Raw genomic sequence first — 13,770 nt, 5'->3', positions numbered from 1 at the left:
CTTAAAAATGTGTAAACATGAATGAATGGCTTGAGATTTTATAATGGCAAAACTTTGCTACGTGATAATTAGATTCTTCCAGAGTACATTTTTTTTTATTGTGTTTCCCCCTGAGAGTATTGCAGATACTTTTCCTGTCAATGAATCAGTGAACCTGCAGCATGGCATGTTAAATGGTTGATTAAAGTCTGTGCTTAGTAGACCACAGATCCAACTGGGAAAAGCCAGCATACCAACAAGGGAATGAATAAATCACATAATATGCATGCACGACTGAATTCAAGCTACAGTGTGTTAGACTTTTATGGCTCTTCTTTTGAATCTCAATCATGTAATTGATGTCCATGTGAAATTGTTAGTTTAAGGGAAACGGTCAAACTGCATCCTGGCAGAGGAAATATCATCATTATAGATGCTATTCCCACCAGACACACAATACATATTCTTCAGAAAATGAAAGAAGCAACTCCGCCGGCATGTTTTCTACAACCTAATGAGCTGCCGTGTCTCACATGATGCAGTAGCTCTGAACCCAGTGGTGTAACAACACCTTCCTCTTCTTCATCATCAACTTTGTACATCACTGAGAAAGATTTCCTATTCTGTATCAATAAAGTGATACTGTGACGAGTTCTGAGATTTGATAAGCTTTATGTCGTAATTCTGGACATTTGCCACTAGATGGCAAAAAAGAGCTGATGGATGGATAGATCTATACAGACTGGTAGCTTGTCCAGGGTGACCAGAAACTCAGCTGGGATAGGTCCATTAGCCATAACTTTAAAGCACTTTTTGGAACCTGACTGCAGGATATAAGGATTTGCCCTCATTTAGCACAGGTGAAGTCTGTCACTGTCCCAGTGAACATCTTTCTATGTTATTGTGTAATTTATACTTGCATTTCTTCCATATAGTTTTCTAGATCTCTTCTAGATGTCTGCTTCTGCTGCAAATTTATCCAGTGAGGGATTAATAAAGCCTCTCATCCTATCCTATCCTATCCTATCCTATTTTATCACAGCAGTGTTGGACGGTGTTGTTGTTAGGTTTCTGCACAGGCTGTTCAGTACTCGAACATTATTATGTTATTTTGGCCATTAATAGGATTAAAGGGACCTTACTCCAAGGGATGGGGGGAAAAAGTCTTAGAAGAAAAGAACACATCAAATGTGTGGCCTGTCCACATACATTTGACCACATAGTGTAAAAAAAACTAAACTATAGTGTACCACTATTGTGTACACATCAGCAAAATAACTGATCCAGTCAATACAACTATTGGTTGACGTTAATTAAATAGCAGAGGAGTGTTTTCATGCCACATGGTCAACGCTAGGTCATTAATGAAAGTCAGGTGATGGTGACACGGCACCTATTTACTCTTGAGAACTGCAAATGTCTTGAGAACCCAATGCTCGGATCAGAGGCCAAAGAACCAGAGCTGACAAGCGCGTGAAATTCCTTTTATAGGTCTCTGAATATTTGCAAATATTTTGCAATACAACCAGATGAAAATTCAGGTTGATGACAAGGTCCTAAGGAGCACAGCACTTTTACACTTTTCTGCACCAGTTTGTTGGAGCCCATCTACTTGGGACATTTATTCAGAGATGAGAAATTTGTGTTCATTAGACAGGAGGTAGGACATTGGCCCTTTGGTGATGAATGATAGGATGCAACAATCAATAAAACCATTAGCAAATCCCACACTTAGCCAGGGACCTGCAGAGTGAGGCCAAACACAGATGGACAGTGTGCATTGGGTAATGGTATACGCATGCTCAAATATTCCACCACTTGGTTGTCTGACAGCCATGGACTAAAATCAGCTCATGTGTTAGCCACAGTGTCCACACAGTTTATTCTATGTCTTCATTAGAACAAGAGACCGTGATGGTCTCTGAATCAAAGTACTTTATATAAACTAAATTACATATTTGCGCTCAGATAAAATGTAAAGCCTTCCTTTGCTTTCGACCGTTTTCTACATTCACAGCTGAGAGGAAGAGACAGCTCTGGTGTCCTTGGCAGCAGATATGTTTGTGTATAGGTCTGGTTTGGAACACTCTGGAAGCATTTCATCTATGTATAGTTTTCGTTAACATCAGTGAAATCCCATTAGCATCTCCCAGGGCAGACACTCGTGATTGACCTACAGAATACACAAGAAAATACAACGGTCCATAGTAATTGTGGCAACGTGGATTAATAGATGTGCATAATATGGGTATATTGCAATTTATATTCATCACGCACAAAATGACAGAGGCACTCTGGTTGTCAAGCTGAAAAGTGAAGCCTTGGAACTACATGTGTGAAAGCATCAAGGCGTACTGAATGCATCAGCGTGCCTAAGATACATGTGCAATACCAAAGAGGCTTTCATACGATCAAGATTAATGAGATCCAAACTTAGCATGTTTATGTGAGCGAGACTTTTATCATGTTGTGATTGTCAATGTCATATGATTGAGCAGTTAGTTCAAAATGACAATATTTCCATTCTGGGTAATACATTTATGTATATCAGGTATATATACTGATATTGGCTTCTGTCGAAAAACAAAACAAAACCCTAAACTTAATTGAGTGCACACACTCTAACACACAGACAATTACTGAATTCGATTGATCTTTTTCCCTGGAGGGACTTTGCCTGAAGAAAATAACATGATCCATCTATAAAAAAACAGAAGAAGGATAAGCCAATTTCACAAAAGTGTGCAGTGTGACCTATTAATAATGATATAGTAGCAATTAGACAAAAGTAACATGTATTTGCTGTAACACTGCTTGCATGTGAAAACATTTAAAACTAGAAAAGCACTCCGAGTGCGAAGACCTCTGCCAAGCAGCTCATTCCCCTCCTAATTAGATTTACAAGTGAAAGTTAAGCAGGACTGAACTCATAGCTTTGGTGTGCCGATGGTACTTGCGTTATATTTAGCAGCTTGACATGTTTGTAATGGGCTTCCTGCACCAAGCCAGCTTCTGCGAGATCAATCATGATGGAGGGATGCAAACAAAAGGAAGGTGGGAGGTGAAATCGACTGCAGACTCAGAAAATAGCGCTCAACTTGCGATAAAGGACTCCTTTATCCTTCAGCAGAGGACGCGTCGCTAGAATATTGCCACAGCTTGAGGAGGATCTGTATTTTTCCCATGCACTAACCTCTCCTGCCTTCTCAGCTCCTCCTCCTGCAATCAGTTCATTCCTGTCACCTGCTCTCCTATGATCACCTGCAGCTAATCTCTCAGCAGACCTGACTCGACTCATTCTCTGCTCCTGCCACACCTCTCTCCCAGATTGTCATGACTCGTTCCTTCATTCCAGCACCCTAGAGAGACTCCTCAGGGGAGTGTGAACCGCGTCGCAGTGAGCACATGATGAATCAACTCTAAATATTAAACTTTTTATCCAAGCCTTTGGACCTGAACGGAAATTGTTGCCTCTCTACTTATTATTGGATTGAGATGATAAAAAAAAAAGTTCATTAAATTTACATTTACTTGATAAAGTCCTGAAGGCAGGAATGCCAGAGACCCCATTAGAAAAATGAAATTGTGTGCATGCAGAGCTGGAGGGCTTTGGTGACGCAGCACTCAGAATGAACAGCATTACAAAGCAACGCTTAAAATAGAGATCATTGTCACTGGCATTAAAACCTTATTTTTCAAGAGAATAAAGCCGAGCTGGGTTTAGTCTGTTGAATGCATGCACTCGTCTGTCATCACCGGATGTTTCTGAGTCATGGGGGGGGGGCATCTATTGGGAAGACGTGAAGGTTACATCTGATGGTGACCTTAACATCAGGGAAACAGCATTAGTCACTCAGGTTTAATAATACTTTATTAATCTGTCCCCTGGAGGGCAATTTGGCTTACAGCAGTTTGAGCTGCTGCTGGTCGCGGCATGTGCACGCGCCCGGGCAATGTGGGTTAAGTGTCTTGCCTAAGGACACAACGACATGCGCCTCTCAACCACTGCGCCACTGTCACTTTAATTATATCATAACGCTGTGCTCTTTAACCCTTTAAAGCCCGCACCATGAAGTAATCATCAGAACATTCACATTTTTGGGAAATAAGGTCTTAAAGGAACCTTCTGACAAATTTGTCAAAAAAAGCAGACATTTTTATATAATAGTGTTGGGGGGGGGGGGGGGGGTCAAACTGCTGAAGTAGAAGTCTCAAAATCCTGAAAGGCCATGTGTATCAATTATGATATGTTTGGCAATAAAGGGTTAAATTGGGAAATCTGGGCAAGATGTGAATCAGTAAAGAGGTGGACTTTGGTCCAGGTAGCATGTTGCTTTCATAATTGCTGTTTTTGGTAAGGTTTTTGCAATTAATTAATAATGTAAGGGGCAGCATGGTGGAACGGTGGGTGGCGCCACTGTGAGACTGTCCTTGGTTCGATTCCACCTGGGAATTTCAGTGTGGATTTCGTATGTTCTCCCCGTGACTGCATGGGTTCTCCGGATTTCTCCCTCTCCCCAAAAAACATTGGAATGATATGATATGACCATTTGTAGGAATGTGAGCGTGAGCGTGGGTGTTTTTTTTCTCTCTATGGCCCTGGAATAAACTGGTGACTTGTCCAGGGTGTACCACCCTTCCGATCCAATGTCAGGTGGGATAAACTCCAGTGTATACCTGTGGCTTGGATTCGGAAAAGACAAGACAATGATTGATTGTCTCGCCTTAAAGACAATAATGTAATGAAAAACAATGTCATGTCATATCCTTTTGTTTTGTTCAACAACCCTGTATAAATAAATGTGCCAATTACAGGTTATTTTTTATGTGCCCTCACGTAGAGGCTCAATACCATAATCAGTTAGCTTTGAATTCCACATCAGCATACGTACTTGATTCTGATTTGCTTTCATCCACCAGAAGAGTAACTGTGTGGCATTGGATTCCAAGTGCCTTCATTTTCTATTTATGTGCCGAGGTGCAACTGAAATGCATAAATTACAAAAGCAGCAAATCAAGTTTCTTTACAAATTGGTTCTGGGGTGAGTGTCTGGAACATGGTAATTACAAAACAAATTTAAAACAAGCCTCAAGGATACTAGTACCGGTACCTCTACACATTTCTTTCTTAGAAAACATTTACAAAAGTAGCATAAATCATTTGTTTCATCTTCTGAACCGCTTTATCTGTCACTGGGTTGCGGGAAGTGCTGCAGTCTATCCCAGCAGTCAACGGGTGAGAGGCGGGGTACACCCTGGACAAGCCGCATGTTCATCGCAAGGTTACACACACAGAAAGACAATCATTTACGCACACACTCACACCTATGGACAATTTAGTGCAGGGGTGCCCACACTTTTTCAGCATGCGAGCTACTTATAAAATGACCAAGTCACAAAGATCTACCCACTAAAAAAATGCTAAACATAGAAGTATTTTCAATATATTGAGGATTCTTTATTAACAGTGTACGTTGATGTGCCCTGCGTAACCGCATGAGCCAATACTGCAGAACACAATTTAATTAACTATGAACATTTTTTGTATTTACATCAGTTTACTTTGATGACTTGCATTGACTTGATTCAGCCAGGGATGCATAGTCCGGACAGTAGCTGCTGACAGCCAGCCCCAAGCACATTTCCAAATGTTCATCGGTCATGGTGGAACGGTACTTGGACTTGATGATTTTCATGTCTGAAAAGGCTGACTCGCATAAATAAGTGGAGCCGAATAATGCAGTCAAGGAGGCAGCACATGTCCTCATGTTGGGGTACTTTTCCTCCGTGAGTAAGTTCCAGAACTGTCCACGAGGTCTTGACTTCAGTTCGATGTCGGCTTGAAGAGTCAAAATCTCATTTTCCACTCCAGAAGAGTTCAGGTGAAACAGTGTTGCTATTTTTGATGCGAGTAAATCAACATCAGCATCTTCCCGAAAAGGATAGCACATGAATGTAGCGACTGGCTCGATCAAAGAAAAGTCTTGAAAGCGATTGTCAAACTCTGACAGACAATTGTCAATCTGCTCCGTGTAGCGTGCGCTGTCAAGCTGCACACAGGCCTTCCCTTGCGTCTCCAGTTCTGATGCCAGGTTCTGGAAATTTGCCAAATCATGACGCTAGAGCTTTGAGGAGTGATATTTCAATTTTAGTTTGAACGCATTAACTGAGCTGATCATGTTAATCACTGTTTTGTCTTCTCCTTGCAGCTCTAGATTAAGATCATTCAGCATGTTTGTCAGATCGGTTAAAAACGCCAAGTCTAACAGCCACTGAGCGTCATTTAGTTGCTCGTATTCTGCATGTCCAGCTTCACAGAAAAACTCCTTAATCTCCGGATAGAGCTCTCGAAATCTTTGCAGGAATTTCCCTCGACTCAGCCATCGCACATCAGTATGTAGCAACAACTCAGAGTGGTTGCAGTCAGCCTTCTCCAGATGTGAACGGAGTAACCGTCTTTGAAGAGATCTGGCTCGAATAGAACAGGCGATCTTCGTTGCCACATCCATGATCTCTTTCATGTTAAGGATTTTAGCGCATAATGCTTGTTGGTGGATTATGCAATGCTAATTGAAGAAGTCTGGGAAAGCGTCGTCCTCCCTGCACTTGGCAATAAATCCATTGACGCGGCCAACCATTGCGGGTGCTCCGTCCGTGGTGATAGACACCAATTTGTACACTGGAAGCTGAGTTTTCTCAATAAAGTTTTTAAACGACAGAAATATGTCCTCTCCTCGTACGTGTTCTTTCATGGCAAGTACTGTTAATAGCTCCTCTTTTGCAGTGAGATCACTAAACACCATACGAATAAAAACGCACATCTCTGATGTCCTTCCACATTTGCTGGGTTACATCCTCAGCCATGGCTTCACAGCGCCGTGTAACTGTATTTCTGGACAGCTGCAGAGCTTTGATTGAAGATAATATTTCTGCCTTATTTTTAAAGTCTCGGAACAATGAGTCCGCTGCTTTAACGAACGCCTCTTTCACCATCTCTCCGTCTTGGAAGGACTTCTTGTTCGTAATGATGACGTGACTCACGCAGAACGATGCCTCGGTGGCGGCTTTCGCTTTGGAAGTAGGTTGCGTGAAAAATGACTGCTGTCCAGACACTAAATTTTAGTGTAACCAATTCACCTAATTTGCATGTTTTTAGTGGTGGGAGGAAGCCGGAGAACCCAGAGAGATCCCACGCAGACACGGGGAGGATATGCAAACTCCTCACAGAAAGGCCGTAAGTCAGATGTGACCTGTGACCTTCTTGCTGTGAGGCAACAGCGCTTACCACTGCGCCACCGTGCTGCCCTAGCAGAAATCAGTCATGGTAAAATGGAAAGAAAAGATTCTTCCAGTCATCTATATGGCCCACAATGTAGCTCAGTGCAACACCAAAACCAGCAGAATACTGTTAACTTACCTTAGCTTGGCACCACACATGGGATTTGCTCAGGTTCTATTTGAAGACAAGCGACTTAATTTATTCATCTTTTGTGACCAGTTGTTTCACCCAGAGCGCACCTCAGCATTGTCACTCCAGATGGATTCAGTCCTATAAATGAAAGATCACCATAAAACCAAGATGTGATGGGCGCAGTGGCACGGGGGTACTCGTTCACAGGAACGTGAACACTGAAATTTAAGCTAATGAAAACTGCCTGCCTAAAACCTGCCGAATGCACTCCTCAACGGGGCTGCCAACATTTCCCAGAATTCCTTCTAATTCCTTTTGAGCTTAAACGTGTCGTACGTGTGAACAGAGGACTTTCATGTCCAGGGAAATGTGCGATGTCATGTTTAGTTTTTGTCTTGTGTCTGTGTTTTTCCTCACTTCCTGTTTTATTTTGGTACTCACTCACCCATCCTCTCTCCTTTCTGACCTTGACTTCCTGCCTTTGTCTGATTGTCAATCCCGCCTCAATTGGTTCCACCTGTGTTCCCCTAACTCGCGTATAAATTGTTTGTGTCCCCCTTTGTCCTGTGTCGGGTTGTCTTTTATGTTTGGAACGGAGAACCAGCGCCAAGCCAATCCATGCAAATGAGATATTTGTTACTTTGACACTTTGCCATTCTTGATTTGTTACTTTATTCTTTATCACGGTAATAATTATATTTCTGTGAGAGTGATTTCTTTCGATACTTTGCATTAAAACTTTATTGGATTGGACATTGCTTCTGGAGTTGTGTGTTTTGGTTCAGGTCCTAAGTCAGTCTTTGTCACGACCAAACAACAAGAGTGATTTGCGCCGACAGGATGTGACTGAAGTGAAATCTGATCGGCTGAGGTTTTATCGTTTTTTGTAAAGGTTTAAATTGGCGGTGCGGGACCATTTGTGAACGCCTGCTACAAGCCCTTCCCAAACAAACTCACGCAGTTCAAGAGACTGATGGCGCTACACTCCGCGAGCCCGTGTTTTCTGATCTGCAGAGGAGCAACTGCAGCACAAATTACTGAAAAAGGTTTATTCTGATAAGGGTTTCTGAGCATGTAGAGCGTCGCAGCATGCCGGAAACAGAGTTATAATGCTGCAGACCTGTTTGGAGTGAGCATTTGAGCATCAGAGCTGAACCACCGTGTTGATTTGCCTTACCCAGATCCAGATCTAATCAGCCACATGTGTATCTATGTTGTAATGAGCTGAAGTTCTGCTCACGGAGGCCCAACCCACACAACTTCCTGGACATAAATGACCTGCTGCCAATGGGAATAGGCATGTAGTTATAATGTGGCTATTCACGTATTTAGCTAGCTAAATATGATTACTACACTTTACAAAGTCATTGAAATGTGCTAAAATATTTGATATGGGATTTTATAGAGGTTTAATTTCCTTACACACACACAACCTAACCCTCACAATACTGAGGTGAGAGCTGCTGGATTTGGAGAGGCAAATTGACATGGTCAAAAGCCCAAAGTGGAAGTTGGAGAAGGGAGATGCAGAGAGAGGCAACATAAGGACACACTCCTACCATTACTCTAGCAGCAAACACTCTCTGTGTGAAAGTTATCCGAAAGAGAGTTGGACAGCAAAGTGATTGCAGTATTGCTTCTGAATGACTTAAAGAAACATGCACAAATAAGTTGCAATCAGTGTTCAAGGTCTCCGTGTCGCAAAGATTGCATTCAAACTATTCACTGATCCTTTTGATGGGTTATGTATAGCTTTTTTATTTTCACTTAAGGAAAATAATCTCTTTGTGATATTTTTCCCTTATGATGTGCTGATATGCTTTTCAAGGCCATAAATGTTCTTTTGAAAAGTGATAAAGCTGCCTTTCCGACCTTCATACAGTGTCCTCAACCTTTGGAAAAAGTGGATGCTGAAAGCAGACAAGCCCTGTGGCTGTTTGATCAACAAAAAAGCTCAGCATCACAAATAGCCTCATTGCTTATCACTAGGAGGAGCCTCGATACCTGGAGTCAGCCTCCTCACCTCCATTTTTACTGAAGATGAGAAAATGAGGTGAGCGCCATTATGTTTATCGTCGCTCCAGCTGGTGGGCACTCGTTTTACGTACATCTCGGGGGGGGGGGGGGGATTCTTTTTTTCTTTAACTCTTTGAGCGCCATTCACGTCTGAAGATGTTTTTGAAAGCCAAACATTCACTGCCAACCCTGATGTTGAAATCTTCCTCTCTTCAACGGCCAATAACTCCAGAACGAAAAATGGTAGGAACTTCTTTTTTTCTAGATATATATACTTTAGTCTTTCATTTGGTAGATTTGGTGTTTGCATAGTCATGGTAAAGAATATTCTGTGGGGCTTGGAAAATGAAGAAAAATAAGCAGAAAACGGGCATATAGCTGAGCTGAAAATCACTGGCACTCAATGAGTTAAAAGCTTGAATTAATGAACAGCAGTGATTGAAGGGCATTCACAAAAGCAAGGTGCAATATTTGGTAGCCTATCTCTGATTTGATTTCGGGTCACACAGGAATGTGAACACTACAGGCCTCACTAATGACATTAATGATCGCTCTGTTCTATCGCAGTAACTGCGTCTCAATTCAGAGACCACGTCCTTTGAAGGAGAACCAAATTACTCACAGCGGTGCTACAAGGCTGGCCCATTTCGAAGGCTTCAAATGTGAGCCAGTTGCATGAAGGATCTCTTGAAGGCCACACCTTTGTTTAGATCAGCTCCCTGAAATGAGATGCAGTTTGCATCACGGGAGGATTTAGCAGTGTGACAGGAAGCTATTACACGCCATACCAGGACCCTGAGCCAAACGCTCATATTCACACTCTGAGGAGTTTTATGTGGCGATCAGGGAAGCTTTTACTGTGTAACACTGAGCAGGTGGTCCTTTAGCTAATTATGTCGCATAAGTAAGGTGAACCAAGGTTTCCTTCAGATGCTAGGTTGCTGCAGCAGCAGCTATTTTCATTTTCATTTCATTTTATTCATATGCACAACAATAAACATAAACAAAACATTACAAAGGCAAATAACAGTGCAGGAGAGGAAAAGAAGCCGAAAGGGCTTACCTATATAAAAATCCTCCCCTCAAGTTCAAATTAATTAAACAAAATCAAACAATATATATATAAAACAAAAAACCCCATTAGATGTCAAATCACGACACACAGCAAAAACCACCTCACATACGGCTTGCTGGGAAATACCGCAGGATGTAAGGAGGGATCAGAGGCTAATGGCCATAGGAGTCGGCCAGGCTCATTGCACCCTGTCACGTTGCCTCGTGATGGATTATGGAGCCGTTTGCAACATGCTAAGAAAAGCCGAGGATGTTCAGGATGCTCGTGTCACCATATGGTCCCCTCCAATGTGACTGAGACAAATGACTTCTAATAATAGTGGAAATTCCTCGTAAATCACTTGACATTTTAGAGACGTGTCGCTAATTCCAACCCGTCTCCTACAAATTACACATGCAACAATCCCACAGTACCAATTTTCATTGGGGGGGGGGGGGGGGGGAATCAGTGCGAAAGAAGGAAGGAGTGATTTCCATGCAATGAAATGAAATACTTTTATTAATCATCAAGGGTGCTCAAGGGCACCTCGGCAGTGCTCTGGAGGCAGACTGGCCCCCACCAGTCACCAGCCCACACTCCACATTCCACCAGAGCTGGGACTCCTCCGCTTCCCAGCCCAGGGCCCAACCCACTGAGCCACTGGATTGCTGATTATATCAAAGGTGTATAAATCAATGTTTACTTCTGACACAGCATCTCCATCTCCATTGTCATTGTCATTATTAGGTCTTCAGGCTGAATACAGCTGAGGTCAGACTGTCCTGAAAAGTTATCATCCATTATCTACATTAACAAGCTAAGCCCTTTCCAAGTAGAGGCAATGAATACGCATTCATTCATCATTTCTGCAACTACGGGCAAATTTACTTCTACTGCATGTTTTTGTGGTGGGAGGAAGCCGAATAACATGAGGGGAACTAACACAGACACAGGAGGAACCTGCAAACTCTGCATAGATCCAAGACTCCCAGATCCTCAGGAGGATATAAACCCAAGCACCTTCATGCTGTGAGGCGACCGCTCCATCCCTCCGTTGTGCGACTGTACTGCCCGAATAACATATACAATATTCGTATAGTTCTGTAACATTCTGAAAACTGCTGTAGTCAGACATTTGGCATTTTCTATACTGTATTCATTAGTGGAAAGAAGAAAATGTCACAAGGACTCGGATCATAATACTCAGAAATTCACATTTCCAGTAAGCTTCATGTAAATTTCAATAAATATTTTTTAATAAAATGCATTTATTTTAAAATTAACTACATAAACTAATGTGTCAAACACGGTAACATGAACGTAATATATATATATATATATATTTGTATCTTCCCCTCAGAAAATCATGCAGTATTTCTCAGAGGAGCTTCATCAGCTGTTTCTCCTGTTACTGACAAACCAGGGACTTCACACCTTCCTCCTCCCCCACACAACACTGTCTTCTAAACACATCCTCCAGATAGTTTACAGGCTGCAGCCATGTCACAGAGATGATGTATGGAACAAACATGTATCAGAGCCATGGCATCCACCGTGTGAACATCATCTGAAGCTGAGCTATTGCATGCTGTTGGCTGATGCTGGTTTTCATTGCATTGTGAGGCAATAAAGAAACATGAGACGTTTACAACAATTTCCTGTATAATAAAAAATGCATCTAATCTTAATCTCTTTTATTTGTAATCACTTTAGTCAGACTCCAATTTGAGTCAAGTGGAGCTAAAGTGGGCTTTATTTATCGCTCTTTGTGAGCTCTTTGAATGAGAATTTACAATGTATGTATGTATTACAATGACTGATGACTACCTCGTGTTTTACCACATTTACCAAAGAAAACTAGAAAGAATCAGAGATTGCAGACCCTTGCAATACCCTCACCTCCCCTTCGGCGAGGGTAAAAATCCCAGCAAAAACATCCAAACAAAAAGGCTTCCCCCTCACGAAAAAGCTCAAAGCCCCTTTTTGTCTAATGCATTTCATTATCGTAGCATGAGTTTTACGAGTGCACTTCCGCTGTGGTTAATACAGAACAATAAAACAGACATAGGCTCAGCAGCACCTACCATGATTCAAAGCCTGGAAGAAACTACACAGCATCAAGTGGGAGAAAGAATACCGGTACATCTAACATCCAACAGCTGATTGAACGCCTCCATTGATTTCACCATATCTGCAGTATGCAAGAAGACAGGCCATACTTTATGAATACACTTCTACACTGCTGCTTGGTCATCATTGCTTTTGGAAATCATATTTACAATTCGTCCCACCTAATTTAGAATTCCCCATTCACTACTGGCTCTGTTTGCAGCCCTGCTACTTCTGTGACGCATGGAGTCGCCAGATGCTTCGCTCCTCTGTAGTAGCCGTCTGCATGATGGCGGCAAACTATGTGGCGTTCCACATCCAACTGGAGATACCGCCACTCCAAATTCAATCCCAGGTGATTGAGGGGGTGTAAATAAGCCGTCTTTTCATCTTTCAGAATCAGAGCCGTTTTAAACATCTTCACTTTCTCATCTCTGCTTCAATCTCACCAACCAGCTCTTTCTCAGCCGGCATCCCTGAGAGGCAGACGTTTAATATAGTCCTCTGATTCAAACTACCACCTCATTGGAGGTGATTAGTTATCCTAGTCAAGTCACCATAACACTAGTGAAGAGGACCCAGGCAGTATGATCATGCTCTGGGGTCTGCTGTGGTGGAGAACTGGTATGCCTGAGACAGAGACGTCAGCCCTTAATGAAGATAATGACTGCTGAAAAATTAAACATACACTTTAAAGACCAAACGCTGATCTTTATTCAGTCACCTAATAAATACGTCAAAAATTAACCATTTCTTTACGGCACTTGTACACCGTTCTATTGCACTAAATCATTACTTTTACTTGACAGATGCTTTTTAATTTTAAGAAATAAGAAGTGGCGCAGTAGTAAGCGTTTACAGAGGAAGAGATCATCTTCAGCGTCTGCCTGCTCGTCTTTGGTCTTTGTTTTGTCAAATGTTACAAATGATGCTTTTGATCTTCATGTAATTTAACATATTATTTCAACGATGAAAAGACACTCCACCTTGTGATTCTGAAATTTTCTACACATTTTCTTCTGCTGTTTCCATGGAAACATGAATTCTAAAGCAAGTTAAAGGTCAAAGGTGGTCATTTGTGAGGGACATATGGAGAAACCAGTATTTTCTCACCTCGCCAAATTTACAAACATATCTAATATACTATGCAGTTTTGATATTTTGAATATTATACGCATGGTTTCCATGGAAACTTGTTGTT

This window comes from Brachionichthys hirsutus, chromosome 2 (genome assembly GCF_040956055.1).
Source record: "Brachionichthys hirsutus isolate HB-005 chromosome 2, CSIRO-AGI_Bhir_v1, whole genome shotgun sequence".
Classification (NCBI taxonomy): domain Eukaryota; kingdom Metazoa; phylum Chordata; class Actinopteri; order Lophiiformes; family Brachionichthyidae; genus Brachionichthys; species Brachionichthys hirsutus.
This window is presented reverse-complemented; position numbering follows the sequence as displayed.